Source organism: Gallinula chloropus (genome assembly GCF_964237585.1).
Source record: "Gallinula chloropus genome assembly, chromosome: Z".
NCBI classification, from domain to species: domain Eukaryota; kingdom Metazoa; phylum Chordata; class Aves; order Gruiformes; family Rallidae; genus Gallinula; species Gallinula chloropus.
Genome location: NC_140089.1, coordinates 69,985,996 through 70,003,062, shown reverse-complemented (window position 1 = coordinate 70,003,062; position 17,067 = coordinate 69,985,996).

Genomic DNA, 17,067 nt, shown 5'->3' with positions numbered 1-17,067 from the left:
CTCCTCTTTCTGTGCAGGAAGAGGAGCAAGAGAATGGAAAATGTATTGTTCAGCATGAATGAGGAGGCTAAGCCTTACCCTGCATGTACTGGCTATTACTTGTGTTGGGTAAGGCAGGGTAAAGTTTGTGTTTAGGCTTTTCATCTGTACTTTGGAACCTGCTTTTCTAATAGCAAAGTTTGTTGAGTTTGCAAGAAAGGATGAGAAAATGATTTCTGTAAATGTTCCTTGTACAGCAATGGTTCCTGCCCCCACCTGAGTTTGTTGGCTCACTTTCTCAACCGCGATGCTATACAATGCCAAATAAATGTGAGTTTATTCTTGGAAGCCCTTGCTTACTTAGTTAAGTCACATTCTGAAATGAGCATAGGACACAGCTTTGGCTGGGTCAGTGCTCCTGCTGCATCATTTGCTTCTGGACATCTCACAGCTACACTGCTGTTTCCCAGGGCTCAGAAGCCACTGACTCAGTACACCAGGACTTTTCCCCTTAAATTTCAGTATTTGTTTTAACATGAGTAGATTTAAAATAAACAGATATAGAGATAATTTGGGGCCTATCTAGGAATTTGTGGTGGTTTTGCCCCACCTGAGAGCCAGGCACCATACAACCGTTTGTTCTTTAAGGGGGGGACAGGATGGGACAAGGGGAATTGTGGGAGGGAGAAGAAAACCCAAGAAACCAAAACCTCACAGGTTGGGATAGGGATAGTTTACTGGTTTAGCAGAGAGATAGATACAATAATAATAACAGGACTTTATAGCAAAATATATGAAACTGGTGATAGACAATACATTTTCTCACTGAACTGCACAACTCAGACCATACAGACCAGAGCCATCCCGTACCTGGACCATCCCCAAAAAATCGTGTGTTCCTGGGGCTGCCTGCTCCTCCCCTCACCAGCCTCCCTTTATGCTGAGCATGATATAATTGGCATGGAATACCTTCTTGGGTCAGTTCAGGTCCCCTGTCCCTCCCAGCTTCCTGAGTGTGTGTCCCCCTCACCCGGCCTTAGCAGGGAAATAGGAACAACTGAAAAGTCCCTGATTGCTTGGCAACAACTGAAACAGCAGTGTGCTGTCTGCACAGCTCTCATCCCAACCCCCAAACACAGCATTCCACCAGCTGCTAGAAAGAAATTAACTCTATCCTAGCCAAAATCAGGACAGAACTGTTTAGCAGCCATATGAAAGCTGAGTTGTATGATTGAGTGCAGTGGAAAAAAATGTGACCTTTCAGAGAGTGGTTTGGGTAGGATCTCACAGTAACATCTCTTAGCTTTCCCCCTCATTTTATTTCCTTTTCTGTTACTATTCTGTGTTTCCTCAGTTCTAATTTCCTTGCCCATTATTTTCTCTGAGTAATGCAGTAAGTAGGCTCAGTATAAATTAGGGCTGCCTTTTGCCCATGCTTTGGGATACCAGGTTCTTGGACTTGATTTGTTTTGTATTCACAGTTGTACTCTTTCAAACCCTTTACAGTTTGTCTTTCAAACTAATGCTGTGAACCATGGAAAAAATAAAACTGAGAACATATGAAAAAGTTTTTATCAATTTATACAGACAGATTTTCATGTTAATTTAGAAATGTGATCCTGTTTTGAGAGGGATACACAAATAGGTGTTTTTCCACTTTTGCAATGTCAAGTGGCAATGACAAGTTGAACATCACAATACTTTAATATTTTTGGTACTTCTTAATAGAACAACTCGTGTTTTTCATTCCTACTAGATTTCATTTCATTTCACTATCTCTGATCTGTAAAAATCCCCATTTCTACAGTTCCTTAAAATGCCAAAAATTATTCTCTCAGATATATGGGTCTTTTCAAGGTTAATAGACATCAGCTTGTGGCATAATTTCAAGAAGATATTGATGCATCTTCACAGTTGTAATTCTTCTGTGTATTGCATAAGTAATTGCTTTCTGATGTTAAGGTTTATGGCCTACAAGTTATGAATAGGTCATGTTTTTCACTTACCAGATTTTTAGCTAAATTAAATGTCCAGTCTCTTGTTACTTCATTTGAACTTCCCCGAATTTTTAATTCTTTGAACAGGAATCCCATAAATGTTGATGTAACAAGAGTACTTTATCCAGCTCTGGGGTCCCCAGTACAAGAAAGACATGGAGCTGTTGAAAGGAGTCCAAAGGAGGGCTACAAAGATGATCAGGGGGCTGGAGCACTTCTCCTGTGAAGACAGGCTGGGAGAGTTGTGGTTGTTCAGCCTGGAGAAGGGAAACCTTATAGTGGCCTAACAGTACCCAAAGGGGCCTACAGGAAAGCTGGGGAGGAGTTGTTTACAAGGGCCTGGAGTAATAGGACAAGGGTAATGGGTTTAAACTGAAAGAGGGTAGGTTTAGGTTAGATATTAATAAGAAATTCTTTACTGTGAAGGTGGTGAGGCACTGGAACAGGCTGCACAAAGAAGTTGTGGAGGGCCCTTCTCCCCTACCTTCTTGAAGTCTTCAGGGCCAGGTCTTATTCATTCTGGACTCACTCCAAGAGGTCTGTGTCTTTGCTGTACTGAGGACCCCAGAGCTGGACACCATACTCTAAGTAGAGTCTCACCAGAGCAGGGCGGGGGGGCAGAATCACCTCTCTCAACCTGCTGCTCTCAATCCATTCCCCACCCAGCCTGTAGTTGTGCTTGGGATTGTCCTTTTGTTCAACTTCATGCAGTTCACATGGGCCCACCTGTCAAGGTCCCACTGGATGGCATCCCTTCCTTCCCGCGTGTTGACCGCACCTCACAGCTTGGTATCACTGGCAAACTTGCTGAGGGTGTACTTGATCCCACTGCCCATGTTGCATCTCTAACAAAGATGTTAAAAACACTGCTGGTCCCAATACTGACCCCTGAGGAACGCAACTCATCACTGGTCTCCACAGGGACATGCAGCTGTTGACCACAACCCTGTTGTTGAGCATGACGGTCCAGCCAACCTTACCTGGTGAGTTGTCTGTTGTCAAATCCATGTCTCTCCCATTCAGAGAGAAGGATATTGTGTGGTGCAGTGTCAAAGCTTTGCACAAATACAGATAGACAACATCATGTGCATTTCCTTTATCCAAACACTGTAGCCCTGTTACAGAAAGCCACCAAACTTGTTAGGCATGACTTACCCTTAGTGAAGCCGGTCACGAGTGGCGTCCCCCAGGGCTCAGTCCTGGGTCCAGTCTTGTTCAACATCTTTATCAGTGACCTCGATGAAGGGATTGAATGCTCCCTCAGTAAGTTTGCAGATGACACTAAACTAAGAGGAAGTGTTGATCTGCCTGAGGGTAGGAGGCTCTTCAGAGGGATCTGAACAGACTGGACCGATGGGCTGAGACCAACGGGATGAAGTTTAACATGGCCAAGTGTAGAGTGCTGCACATGGGACATAACAACCCCATGCAGCACTACAGGCTTGGGGGAGACTGGCTGGAGAGCTGTCAGAAAGAGAAGGACCTGGGGCTGTTGGTTGACTGCAGGATGAATATGAGCCAGCAGTGTGTCCAGGCAGCCAAGAAGGCCAATGGCATCTTGGCTTGTATCAAAAACAGTGTGGCCAGTAGGTCTAGGGAGGTAATTGTTCCCCTGTACTCAGCATTGGTGAGGCCACACCTTGAGTACTGTGTCCAGTTCTGGGCTCCTCACCATAAAAGGGACATTGAGGTCCTTGAGCAAGTGCAGAGAAGGGCAACCAGGCTGGTGAAGGGGCTGGAGGGCAAATCATATGAGGACTGGCTGAGGGAGCTGGGGCTGTTTAGCTTGGAGAAGAGGAGGCTGAGGGGAGACCTTATCACCACCTACAACTAACTGAAGGGAGGTTGTAGAGAGGTGGGCGATGGTCTCTTCAGCCAGGTGACAAGAGATAGGACAAGGGGAAATGGCATGAAGCTGTGCCAGGGCAGGTTTAGATTGAATATTAGAAAAAAGTTTTTTACTGAAAGAGTTGTCAGGGCCTGGAACAGGCTGCCCAGGGAGGTGGTGGAGTCACCTTCCCTGGATGTGTTGAAAAAAGGGTAGATGAGGTACTTAGGGATATGGTTTAGCTTAGGATGGGAATGGTTGGACTTGATGATCTTGGCGGTCTCTTCCAACCTTGTGATTCTGTGATATTTATAACAAAACATAAACCATACCCTTTTTTGTACATGTGCTTCCCTTTCTGATAACTTAGGAGGGAGGATCTAAGCAAAATACTATCTTTTAATTCTTCACATCTTTCAGTTTTCTTCACAGTTTTCCTACTTAGCAGAAAATCACTACTTTTTTTTCCAGAAAGTCACTATTTTTTCACTATTTGACAAAAATGTAACTATTCCTGTGAACTTGGATTGGTTGCTGACTTTTCCTGGACTTTCCTATGATTATTTTGTTTGCTCTTTTTTCCAAGAGTAAATAAAATTTTCATTCCCAGCTCCATTTTATGTAGATATTCTGGACTGAAAACATGAAGAATGACGATCCAAAAATTTGAACAGTTGTTTGATCAACGTTCTTCTGTGACATAGATGGTATTTTGACAGAATATCAAAACATGAACAGACACAGATGTGCATACATATGGTGTAAATTTTCTTGGGAAGTAAACATATGGTGGTTATTTGACGCTGCCCATTCCTATACTCTACTTTCTTCAGCTCTTAAAAGACAACAAATTTGTAGAAATAATCTCCCCAGTTGGAAAAGGGAATAGTTTCAAACCAGTCATGAATGTAAATGTGTTTGACAGGGCAGGCTGCCCTGAACTGCCCCAACTATAGCGTAGTAATGTCTGTTCCCAGGGTCCTGGATTATTTAGGTGAGTTTTGGGAGCGTGAGGGAGGGTGGAGGGTTACCCCACCGCTCGTTTGCTGTGGGATGAGGGTGCTGGGAGAGTCACTGCTGCCTGGTGGATGCTTGGTAACAGAGCAATTCATGTAAAACTGTGGGAGGCTTGTGTGTCCCATTTCTAACAGTCAAAGAAACTATGCTCTTACGTGGTGTTTTATATTTGAAAAGTGCTGTTTTAACATTGACTAGTCCTCCTCAGTAATGAGGTCAACACTTCCAGGTTTGAATGTCCACCACAAGCATTTTTCTCATTGTCCTGATTTTCAGGCATTGCTCAGCCCCTTGCTGGTGAGCTGCAAGTGGTCACCAATGCGAGTGAGCTCACCAGCCTGGGCTGCAGTGGTCATGCACTGGTGCAGTTCACCGTCCTAAGGCGTATGAACCAAATTACAAGTGTAGTCAGGAACCTGAATTTCAGGAAAGCTGACTTCCAGCTCTTCAAGGAGCTAATCAATAGGACCCCCTGGGAAATGGCCCACAAGGACAAAGGGCTGGCATAGAGCTGGCATCTTGAAAACATCTTTAAGGATGTTTTCAAGAGACTGCAAGAGCTTTCGATCCCCAGGTGTAAGAAGTCAGGCTAGGAAGGCAGGAGACTGGCATGGCTGAGTTGTGACCTACTGGTCAAACTAAAAGGTAAGATGGAACTACACAGGCAGTGGAAGCAGGGACAGGTATCCTGGGAAAGTACAAGGATGTTTCCTGGTTGTGTAGGGATAAGGTCAGAAATGCCAAGGCACTCTTGGAGCTGAACTTGGCAAGGGATGCCAAGAAAAACAAGAAGGGCTTCTACAAGTACATGAACCAGAAAAGAAAGGTTAAAGAAAATGTACTTCCCGATGAGTGGTAACAGTGAACTGGTGACAACACATGAGGAAAAGGCTGAGGTTCTCAACAACTTTTTTGCCTCCATCTTCACTGGCAACCTCTCCCCTCACCACTTTTGAGTTGATGGCTTGCAAGATGGGCACCAGAGTCCTTCCCATTGTTAAGTGAAGATAAGATTCATGACCTGGAACCTGAATGCACACAAGTCCATGGGACCTGGTAAGCTGCATCCCAGAGTCCTGAAGGAACTGGCTGGTGTAGTTTCCAAGCCACTCTCCATGATATTTGAAAAGTTGTGGCGGTCAGGTGTAGTCCCTAGTGACTGGAAGAAAGGAAACATCACAGCCATTTAAAAAAAGGGCAGGAAGGAGGACCCTGGGATCTACCAGCCTGTCAGCCTCACCTCTGTACCTGGGAAGATGAAGGAACAGATACTCGTAGAAGCTATGCTGAGGCACGTGGAGGACAGGGAGGTGATTCGAGATGGCCAGCATGGCTTTACTAGGGACAAGTCCTGCTTGACTAGAAATCTAGTGGCTTCCTACAGTGGAGTGACTGCATCAGTGGGCAAGGGAAGAGCTACAAGTGTCATCTCTCTGGATTTCTGCAAGGCCTTTCACACAGTTCCCTACAACATCCTTCTATCTAAGTTGGAGAGATATGGGTTTGATGGGTGCACTGTTCAGTGGATAAGGAATTGGCTGGAAGGTCACATCTGGAGGGTGGTGGTCAATGGCTCCAAGTCCATATGAAAGACTGTGACAAGTGGTGTTCCTCAGGGGTCTGTGCTGGGACTGGTGCTGTTTAATATCTTTATTAATGATATTAACAGTGGGATTGGGTGCACCATCAGAAAATCTGCTGATGACACCAAGCTGAGTGGTGAGGTTGATGTGCCAGAGGGATGGGATGTCACCCAGAGGGACTTGGACAGGCTGGAGAAGTGGGCCTAGGTGAACCTCATGAAGTTCAACAAAGCCAAATGCAGGGTCGTGCATGTGGGCCAGGACAGCCCCTGTTTGCCCATGCAGGTTAGGAGATGGTGTGCTGGAAAGCAGCCCTCAGGAAAAGGGCTTGGGAGTACTTGTGGTGGTTTGACACTGGCTGAAGGCCAGGCACCCACCAAAGTTGCTCTATTACTCCCCTTTTCAGCTGGACGGGGAGAAAATAGATATTGAGAGGCTTAGGAGTTGAGATAAGGACAGGGAGAGATCATTCCACAATCAGTGTCATGGGCAGAACAGACTCAACAGGGAACAAAGGAAAGAAAACTCTCTAATTCATTACACTGCACTGCACACCCAGTGACACCAGAGTGGGGTAATGAGAAGAGTGACCAGATCTTAAAGCATCTCCCCCCACCCCTCCCTTCTTCTCATCCTTTTCCATGGGCTGCGGGTGACACCTGCTCCACCATGGGTTTCTGGGCTGCTGGGGCAACTTTCTCTCTGGCACCTGGGGCACCTCCTCCCCCTCTCTTCACTGGTCTTGGTGTCTGCAGAGTGTCTTACACTTGGTCACTCCCTTCTCTGGTGGCAAAAAGTGTCTGCCAGCGGCTTTTTTCTCCTAAATATGATTCCCAGAGGCACTGTGACCATCGCTGATGGGCTGGGCCTTGGTCAGTGACAGGTCCAGCCTTGAGCCGGCTGGGGTTTGCTCTGTGGGGCCTGCAGAGAGCTTCTGGCTGCTGCTTGCAGAAGCCACCCCTGCAGCCCCCTCCTCCACCAGGACCCAGCCACGCAAAATTACACTACTTGAGGATAAGAAGCTGGACATGAGCAACCAATGTGTATCTGCAGCACAGAAGGCCAGTCAGATTCTGGTCTGCATCAAAAGAAGTGTGGCCAGCAGATCAAGAGAGGTGATTCTGTGCTGTGGTGAGACCTCACCTGGAGTAATGTGTCCAGCTTTGAAGCCCTCAACACAAGATGGACCTGGTAGAGTGTGTACAGAGGAGGCCACAAAAATGATCAAAGGGTTGGAGCACCTCTCCTATGAAGACAGGCTGAGAGAGTTGGTCTTGTTCAGCCTGGAGAAGAGAAGGCTCCTGGGGGACCTTACAGCCTTCCAGTACCTGAAAGGTGCTATCTATAAGAAAGCTGGGGAAGAACTGTCCTTGAGGGCATGTAGCAATAGGACAAGGGGTTATGGTTTTAATCTCAAAAAGAGGAGATTTAGGTTGGGTATTAGGAAAAAATTCTTCACTATGAGCATGGTGGATCACTGGAACAGGTTGCCCAGAGAGGTCGTGGAGGCCCCATCCCTGGAGATATTCAAGGTCAGGCTTGATGGGGCTCTGAGCAACCTGTGAAGATGTCCCTGCTTACTGCAGGGGAGTTGGACTGGATAACCTTTAAAGGCCCCTTCCAACCTTACACAGTCTATGATTCCAAGTGTTTTATCATTACTGAAAGCCTGCTCAGCCAAGTTTTGTATTGTCTAGATTCCAGTGTGTGGCTCAATCGAGCTGCAGCTCTGAACTGAGTACTTGTTTCTCAGAAAAGCAGTTTTAGATTTCCTGCTTCTGTCTTTGCTGTCCTCAGAGCACAGTGCTGACCTAACCCAGAGCAGCTTCTGCGGAATTTTCACCATTACATGAGCATGTATGTCTAACGGAGGTTGATGAATAACACATTTCAAAATCGTGGAAAGATTACTCAATAGTACTCAGGGATATCAGAAACAAAAAGCATAAGATCATAACAGAGGAAATGCTCTGGGATATCCACTTAGAACATCACATAGTTAAAACCAACAATTTTTTTCTGTGTCTGTGGGGGAGGGGGGAAGTTTGATAGGCTTTCTAGAATGATCCTATGGCAAATTATGTCCTAATGTAAGAGAATGAAAGAAATTTCTGCTTATCCTTAATTCTAACAAATGAGCACAGCACAGTTCTGAAACACATCTTCTCACAGTGAGTGTCTGATAAGTCTTGAGCATGGCTTATAGATTTTATCTCTGCTACCATCTTTAACTCAGTTAAACTGGGGGGGTGGAGGGGAGGGTAGTTGAGCTGGGAAGGGGTTTAGGTTTAGGTTCTTTTTCCTGGTTTTTAGTTTTGGGGTTTTCAGTCTCTCCCCCTCCCCCGCCTTCTTTTGAAGTAGAAATATATGCTAGCATCAATCGTTTCTGAACTCCAGATGGTTTTATTTACAAAATGTGTTTAAGAATTCTCTAAACACAGGAAGAATTAAACAGCGGGGGATAGTGTCTTTGCTTTTAATGTAAAATTTATAACTAGCACACTGCCTGGAAAAGCTGCTATGCAGCTGACTCAAGGCTTGCTGCCTTTGCTCTCTGTTGCCCTAAATGATCTTTTGAGGTCCCTTCCAACTCCTAATGTTCTGTGATTCTCTGATTCCCTCTCCCCTGAGCTTACAGCTCCTTCAGATATGTTCCCTGTGTTTGCTTTCATCATCAGTAATTATATTTTTTACATTTGTACAGGTTGGGTAACAAATAGCCCCTGAGTTTTGTTTGTCTTTAGGGACTGTGTCCTTCTCCTGGTTTTGCCTTTATTTTCAGAAGCGCTTAATTGCTTTTACACTTCTGATGGAGGTTATCTGCAGTTTATGAACCTAACAAGGTTTCACAGTGTCTGTGTTGAGAAAGGAAGGAAGCAGGCAAGCATTGAAGCATTTTGGGTGAAAATGGACATGCGGTAGTTTAGATTTTGCTAGTATTCACCTTTCTTCAAGCCCATAGGGCTGGTTCTCTGTAAATACTGTCTTTGTTAAGGATGATCCTGGTTTATAAACTGTGTACCACACTTCCTGATATACTGGGGTGTGAGGGAGGGGAGATGCTTGATCTCAAATAGAGACAACTCTATCCTTTTCCCCATCTCTCCTCTCCCTCCCTGTGCACATTCCCACTTCCCCATCCCCTGTCCCAAGGAACATCTAATTTCCTTGTGCCAGTGGTTAGTGTGACTGGTTCAATGCAAAACCACCAAAGTTGCTGTGAAGTTTCCTGAGCCCTGGATTTTAGTATCTATCTGGTCTGCTAGTGTGTAGACATGGCCCAGGTTCCTCATCTGAGTTTAAGGTCGGAGTGAGATAACTCACTTCTCAGTAAAGGTGAGTTGGTAAGGCTGCATCTAATAGATGTGCAGAGAAAACCCCTCACGTGCTCCTGCTTAGTTTGTGGTGAGTGGTTTTTGTAGCCATGTCCTCAGTTCAGTTTTTGGATTCGTTGTCTCCAGCTTTGTGGTTGTTCTGTTCCCACCGCTGAGGTTTTTGTCTTGAAAGAAGTGGGTTTGTTTCATTAATGTTAGGGCCAACTAACTTGAGTTTCTCTCTAGACAGAAACATGTTGCATGAGGTATCGCTATTCACTCCAGCTTTTATGGTTTAGTCTCGGTTTCACTGTCTTTAAAGGAGTTTGTGCTCGGCAATGTTTGTTCGGCAATGTTTGTTTACTTTTGGCGTTTCTATGTTGACATTCTTATTTAAGTTACTCCACACACTGCACTCTCACAGAGCCTGACCTCTTCCCTGCATTCCATTCAGGCTACTTTCAAAGGCTGATAAGATTTCCTTTATTTTTCACACATAATGTTTCAATTTGCTTTGTCTATCTATCTGTGCATTATCTACTTAAATGGCATTAATTTACGTTAATAAGTAAAATGAAAAGGCTACCTGACACAGACAGACAGGACTGTTGCTATTTTCAGTTAAGGAAGGTATGTCCAGCAAGCAGGTAAGTAAAAATGCATGCAGCAAACAGAGAAGAGCAGGGACTTGCTGAAAGAGCCGTGCCCTGAGCAGGCTCTGGAGGCATCTGCTTTTGCCCTGGGACTGACAGCAAGTGCTTGTCTAGATAAAAGGCTGGTAGAGGAAGCTGAGAAAGGAAGAAAGGAGAGTCGGAGCCTCTTTAGACCTCTCTGACTCAACATGTGGTAAGCTTTACATAAACCACTAGTAAATGGCAGCTGGAATATGCTTTAGGGAATACTAAAGTACCCTTATCTAGGAAAATTTGTCTTAGTACCAAAATAGCACCCTTGCCTCATCCATGCCCAAGTCTTGCAGTAGTGGTGGCAAGAGGCAGTCCGCATGGAGGGGAGGTCCCCGTGGCTCTTTGGTGCACATGCAGCCACACATGTTCTTTCTCCAGGGCGCAGTCTCCTCCAAACAGGGGAAAAAGGTGCATCCGTCCAAGCAGGAAGAGTTTCGCTGTCACAGGTCTGTCCAGCAATGGTCTTCAGGAGCCCCGTGCTTGTTCCCAAAGTGCATGGGAATGTATATTGGTAACAAACGAGGGTCAGCGGGGATTACTTATCTGGATGGTGCAGTGCAGTGATTCAGGCAGCAGCTATGCATGAGAACTGACTTCCTATTAGTAAATCCCAGCATGCTAGTCAGCCCGCAGGGACAAGGAGCCGGTAATCTGGGCCTGTTCCGTGTGGCCTGGCTATTATGGAGCCCAGCCAACAGGAATGAGTGCCAGAGGGCACAGGGTTGCTGACCCGCCTGGCAGCAGGCGGGCTCTGGGCCTGCTCACTGCTCTGGATTTAATGTCCCACACAGGATTGCTGGCCATGGAAGCCCGAAACCAGGGTCAGAGCTTGTGCTGCCAAAAGGAGCAGCAGGAGAAAAGCCAAGGGGACTTGCTAACCCATCAGAAAGTATTTAAAAAATACATGAGCAATTTGGCCACGTGTAGGAGCTGGGGTTGTGGTAGTGTGCTCGTCGAGGCGAGATGCTGCTGCCATCTCCTGGCGTGTCCCCGGTGGGCTGAACAGCCCTAGGGTGCTGGGCCCAGGAAGGGCTGCCCAGGACCTCCTAAAAACGTGCCTGGAAGGCAGGAGAGGGGCCAGGCCGAGCTGGTGAGAGCAACAGATCTGTGGTGCTCTGGGTCCTCCACTGATGGTCAGGTTGCTGCCCACAGCCATGTCACCAGGCTGTCCCTGGTTGGATGAGGTACTAAGGGACAAGGTTCAGCAAGTAATATAGACGCTAAGGGGATGGTTGGACTAGATGATCTTGGAGATCTTTTCCAACCTTAATGATTCTATGTGTTTCTGTGAGTCTCTGCTCCCAGTTAATTTTGCTGGCAGGTGTCTTGCTGCTGTTTCCTGGAGCCAGTGAGTGCCCCAGGCACTTGCAGCACTGAAGAGCATTTTCTGAGGAGCTTTACTTACGATTTTGCTGCCTCAAACTTGCTGCAGGGCATTGTGTGCTCAGGATAATGGACTGTGCCTCCACTTGCAAAGGTCCAGCTGAGTGCTGGTAGATGGCTTCCGTGGAGCTGTCCCCTCACCACATCTGTAGCTGGCCCCGACCCAGCTCAGTGCCCATAGCCTACTGCATGACTTGCCTGTGATTGTAAAAGGAAAGCCAGTGACATGCCTCCCACACCAGAGTGCAGTATGTTTCCATTTTATCGGCAAGCCTGGATTACTCTGAGTTTTGTCCTGTCCCGCCCCAAGGGGTCATCCGTGTTCAGAGACTCAGTAGCAGAGCCAGGAATTTCCTAGCTATTTGCAGGGGCTGGGAGGGATATTTTGGCTCTGCTAGTTAATGAGACTGCTGGGAAGACATGAAGGGTGTGGGCTGCTCTACCATGAACAGCACAAATGTCTGGAAAATACACGTAAGATGCAGTGTTTCTGTATCAGTGGTCGAGACAAAGCTGCAATCACCCAGCAGCCCTCCATGCACATCGTCCTGAGGTGCACAGGGCTGGCAGGGCTGTATCCATTTCTGCTGCTCCACGGCTGCGGTGCTGCTGCCCAGTGCCCATGCCAGCTGGACAAGCCTGGGCTGTCCCAGGGCAGCGGCGCATCCCCAGCTCATCTGCAGTGCTGCTGCCCAGCGCCCATGCCAGCTGGACAAGCCTGGGCTGTCCCAGGGCAGCGGTGCACCCCCAGCTCATCTGCAGGCCCTGCTGGGCCCGAGCCATGGGGAGAGATGGAGTTCCCAGGAGCCCGGCCGCTTCTGGCACTCTGCATGCACTGCACAAGTATGTGTTTCCTGTGGAGCGCAGGGCATTCCCGTCACTCGGCGTCCAGCTTTATTTCCTTTGTTTATTTTAACAGTTACAGGAAGGGATTTTGCTCTGCCAGCAGTCAGGCACTCTATGAAGCTGCTCTGCTACCTCCTTCTGCCTGCACTGTGTCCTGCAGTTGTGAAGCACACTTGTGCTGCTGCTCAGCAGCTGGGAGCCCAGGTGAAGAGAACACGAAGGTGTTAACTGCACAGTGTGTCTGGACTCACTCTTCTGTGCCAGTCCCAGAAACAAGTTTTGATGCTGGAGCTGATACATAATTTAACACCCTCATCCCTCCCCTATTCCTCCTTTTCTACGTGGGTCAAAACAAATTAGAATTTTAGCCAGGAAGAGGAAGCTGTCTTTCCTCAGCAGCTGCCTTTGAAGACCCAACTGTGCTTTTTCAGTACTGATATGGAAGTTGCCTGAAGGCCTGTGATGGTCCCCCACCCATGAGAAACAGAAGAACCAAACCCAGGGCAGTATCAGATGGAGGCACATCTGGGACTCCTTTGTTGGAAGTAAGCGTGAGTAGACAGGATTACACCCCATTCCTCATTTCCATGGTGTTCCTCAGAACTGGAGTTTAGGGCACTTTTTCCCATTTCCAACAAGCCTGCCTGGAGCACCAGTCCTACACGTTCAGTGCAGGAGCCACAGGCAGACACAGCCATCCCCTCCCTGATGAGATTGTGCAGCACAGAACCTGTGCACCCTGCTCCAGCAGTCGGAACAAAGCCAAGGTCAGGTAACACCTATTTACGGGTTCAGCTATGAAGGGAGGGTTAAAGAGCATTCACTAGCTGCTGAACTGGCCAGCAGACCCAACCAGGCAGCCTTCTGTCCTGGTATACCATGGCTGTGGCTCCTCAGGGAATGTCTCTCCCTTTCTTGCCTAGTGTCCAGACTTTTCTCCTTCTGTGGTTACTACAAAACACCGACTCCAGCACACAAGGTAAGTATGGAATTTTTTGTTTTCGTATATTATGTACTAGACAAGTGCAACATTCAGGCTCGGTTGGGTAACAAAAAGAAAGACATTCAAAACTAACCATAAAATAAATTGTAAAAGCAGAGTTTATATGACAATAAACATGCAGCTTGCAAGAGAATGAAGATAGTGTACTGGTATTAAAACACATTTCCATACAGAGACAGCTTATGCAGCAATTTACAAGTTTAACTGCTGGCTGGAGTATGCAAGCCCTTTAAAGCTGGCATTCAAACAACCAGTAGCTTAATCAGCCACACTTAAAGTACACAGTAAAATCTAACTTCATGTTTACATTCACTAGCCATCCAATCCAGCGTCAAGGCACTTTCCTTGTTAGTACATTGGTCTCCATGTCCAACGCCTCTGCTTACCTAGCGTGTGTACCGGCACAGCAACCTCTGTGACCAGTAACCTCAACCACAGACTCCTTCACCCCACATAGAAGCACGTGGTTACCAGACGATCCGTCGCTGCTGTGTCGCAGTGTCAGGCTGTACGTGACACTGGAAACAAAATTGCTGTTAAAAAGACACGGCAAGTTGACTGGGTCCATTAACAAGTGTGCTTTGATATGAAGAAAAGCATTGGGTGTTACAGTGTCAGCTCATCTGCCGCACCTACAGTCGCTGGGGCACACAGCTGGTGTGGGGTGCAGAGGACGCCTCAGTCTGAGCAGGAGGACACGGACCTTTCCAGCCATCTGTCGGCAGTTGTGCCATACGTGTTTTTCATCTGTTGTTACAGAAGTGTGCTTCTGCAGAGTATCAATGACTTTATTGCATATTATCTATCCCCTTTAAAGTTGTCTTTGCAAGTAAACACAAGCACTGGCTAAGGCTGCATCCTGGGAGGTACTTACTGCCCACCTTCTCTCTGCGCTAAAATTAAGAGCGGGGGGAAGTGGACAATTGTTGAGATCTGGCCCATAGTCAATAATTTGAATTTAGATCAAATCTTGTGGCCTTAAAAACCCATCTTTGTGCATTAAGTCAGTGCTGCTTTCATTTTTAGGAACGGCTCAGATTGCACAAGTACTACAAAGGAAACAACAGTGAAAGCAAACACATGCACGTGTTTTAACTTTGTCTTTTTCTTCTTTAAACTGATCCTTTCACTTCTAAGGAAGAGAAATGGGAGTTTTTAAGTTCAATACAAGATAAGTAACTTTACCCTTCTCCAGACTTTTGCACTCATACCCTTCACTTTACTGCAGTTTCCTGGATCAAGAGCTAAGATGAAGACTGTGGGGCCGGCGGTAATTCCTAAATGGCTATTTCATCACAAGACTCAACATTTTCGTTATAAACTGCTTTGAAACAGCATTGAGAGAAACTCTTGGAATTTAAAATGGCTAGATGTATCCATACCAGCAATCAGACAAGAGGTTACAGAGGACTGATGAAGTTTTACAATCCATCAATCAGGAGAACTTTTCAACATCATTAAAGGAATGTATCCAAATAAGTTAAATCTCAATTGCAAGAACTGTCTCAGCGAAATAAACTAGTATATTTAGTCCCATTTAATGCACATAAGTTACAATTTATAATGTGTATGTCCTGGAGCAGAGCTTACTATGAACAGTTTAGAGACCCTATGGAGTTGCAGATCCCATGGTGAAGGCATATGTTGCTATGGGTCTAGGGTACCCAAGATCTGGCACTAATCAAACAAATTTAGTTACTAAAGTTAAATGAGCATGGTGACTCTGACATATTGGGCACGCTAACGTAAGTTATAATCACCTGGCACTACTCATAATTTACAGTTGAAGCTGGAGCTACAAACCCCACCCAGGCCATGGGGCTTCTCCAAAGCCCAAGAATGGGACTCAGCCCTCGCACACAAACTCCCTCCTCCTCCCAGGGCCAAAGTTTTTTCCATCCCTGATAATCTGCGTTTTGCCAGGCTGCTATAGCACAGATAGGCGCGTGCTTCTCACAGACACTCCAGAACAAAGTCTAGAAAAATTTTTGCTCTGTTGTGCTTTGCACTGCCAGGCTAAGGCAGTTTAGTTTACTACAGTAGGACATAAGAAACTTCATCCCCAGAAACAACTCCAATAACCTCCAGTTGTAACAGAACCACCACAACAGCACTATGGAAAAAGTCACTTTTCTTGTAAACAGAGAAGCAGTTGGCCAGCCTGCACTTGAGACATGTTTCAAACGTGCTAATACAGGAAAAATATATTTCTACTAGTGTCCCTTCTCTGCCATTCAAGTAACAGGGTCTTTATAATGATTCTCTCACCCCTACCTGAAAAATTCCAGTCCAGGAAATCAAGGTGGACGTGGAAGTGTCAATATTGAAGTGTGATTTTATTTTAATAATGCCTTTATTTTGTAAAGTGCACCATAGTTAAGGTGAGGGGAAGGAGGGAAACAACTTTTTAGTTATGTTAGGGCCAAGTTAAGAGAATTTCATTGGACTGCTATATTGCAGACACTCTAAAAAACTGTATGCAATTAGATTGTTATAATCCAAAGTATAAAATCAAGTTAAAACCTGAACACTGCATAATACAATATTTGGCACATAGGCTTATGAACAAGCTGCAAATCTGTTATTCATATATATATATAGTGGCTTCTAGAAGCTGTTCAGCCACTGGTGCCTCCTGCTGAAACTTTATTATTTAGTATTTTACCCTAGATAAATGCAGAAGCCTGAAAAAGAAAATGTAACTGCCAGCCAGCCAGAACGCTCTCTAGGACAGACTCCTGTACAATTCTTTATTACCACTGGCCCATGAAGAGCAAAGAAAGAGATGCCAGAAGCAACAGGCCAGAGAACTTTATAGCACAGACCTTTAGAAATTAGAACCTCTTAGTCGCTGTTTGTTTAATGTTGGAAACAGTCCATGATTAACAGCACAAACCACCTTCTCTTTACACAACTGAAAGGCAAACAGCAACTGCAGGAATAACTGAAGCTGTCTCTCAAATACAATATGTGGTATCAGAAGTCTGTAACACTAGGTGACAAAACCACCAACAAACAGAAATCGCTACCATGCTTTTGAAAACATCCAGGCCTTTGAAGCAACTTTCAGACTAATTAGCCAGGACACAGCCAAGGATCTTTCAGAGATGAGCAGAAGGTGTTTTAGTTGCACGTGGTTGGAGAGCAGGTTTAATAAGCATCCATGCTGCTCAAACAGACTTTCCCTTTTGCTTGTGGTTTCTACAACCACTATGAGGTTTGCATAGAGAAGACAACCCATCCTCCTTTAAATTTCTGTTATTTTCAAAGAGGAATGTGTTCTGACAAAGGAATGCTCCTTCACCCTCTGGAAAAAACGAAGATGGTCTCTGCTGTCTCATGGCAGCAGAGGTTTCATTATGTGCTTGACCTCTGGGAAGGAGCTTGAAGGTGCTGAGGTGGAAAGTGGGGAGAAAAGGAAAGGGATTGGT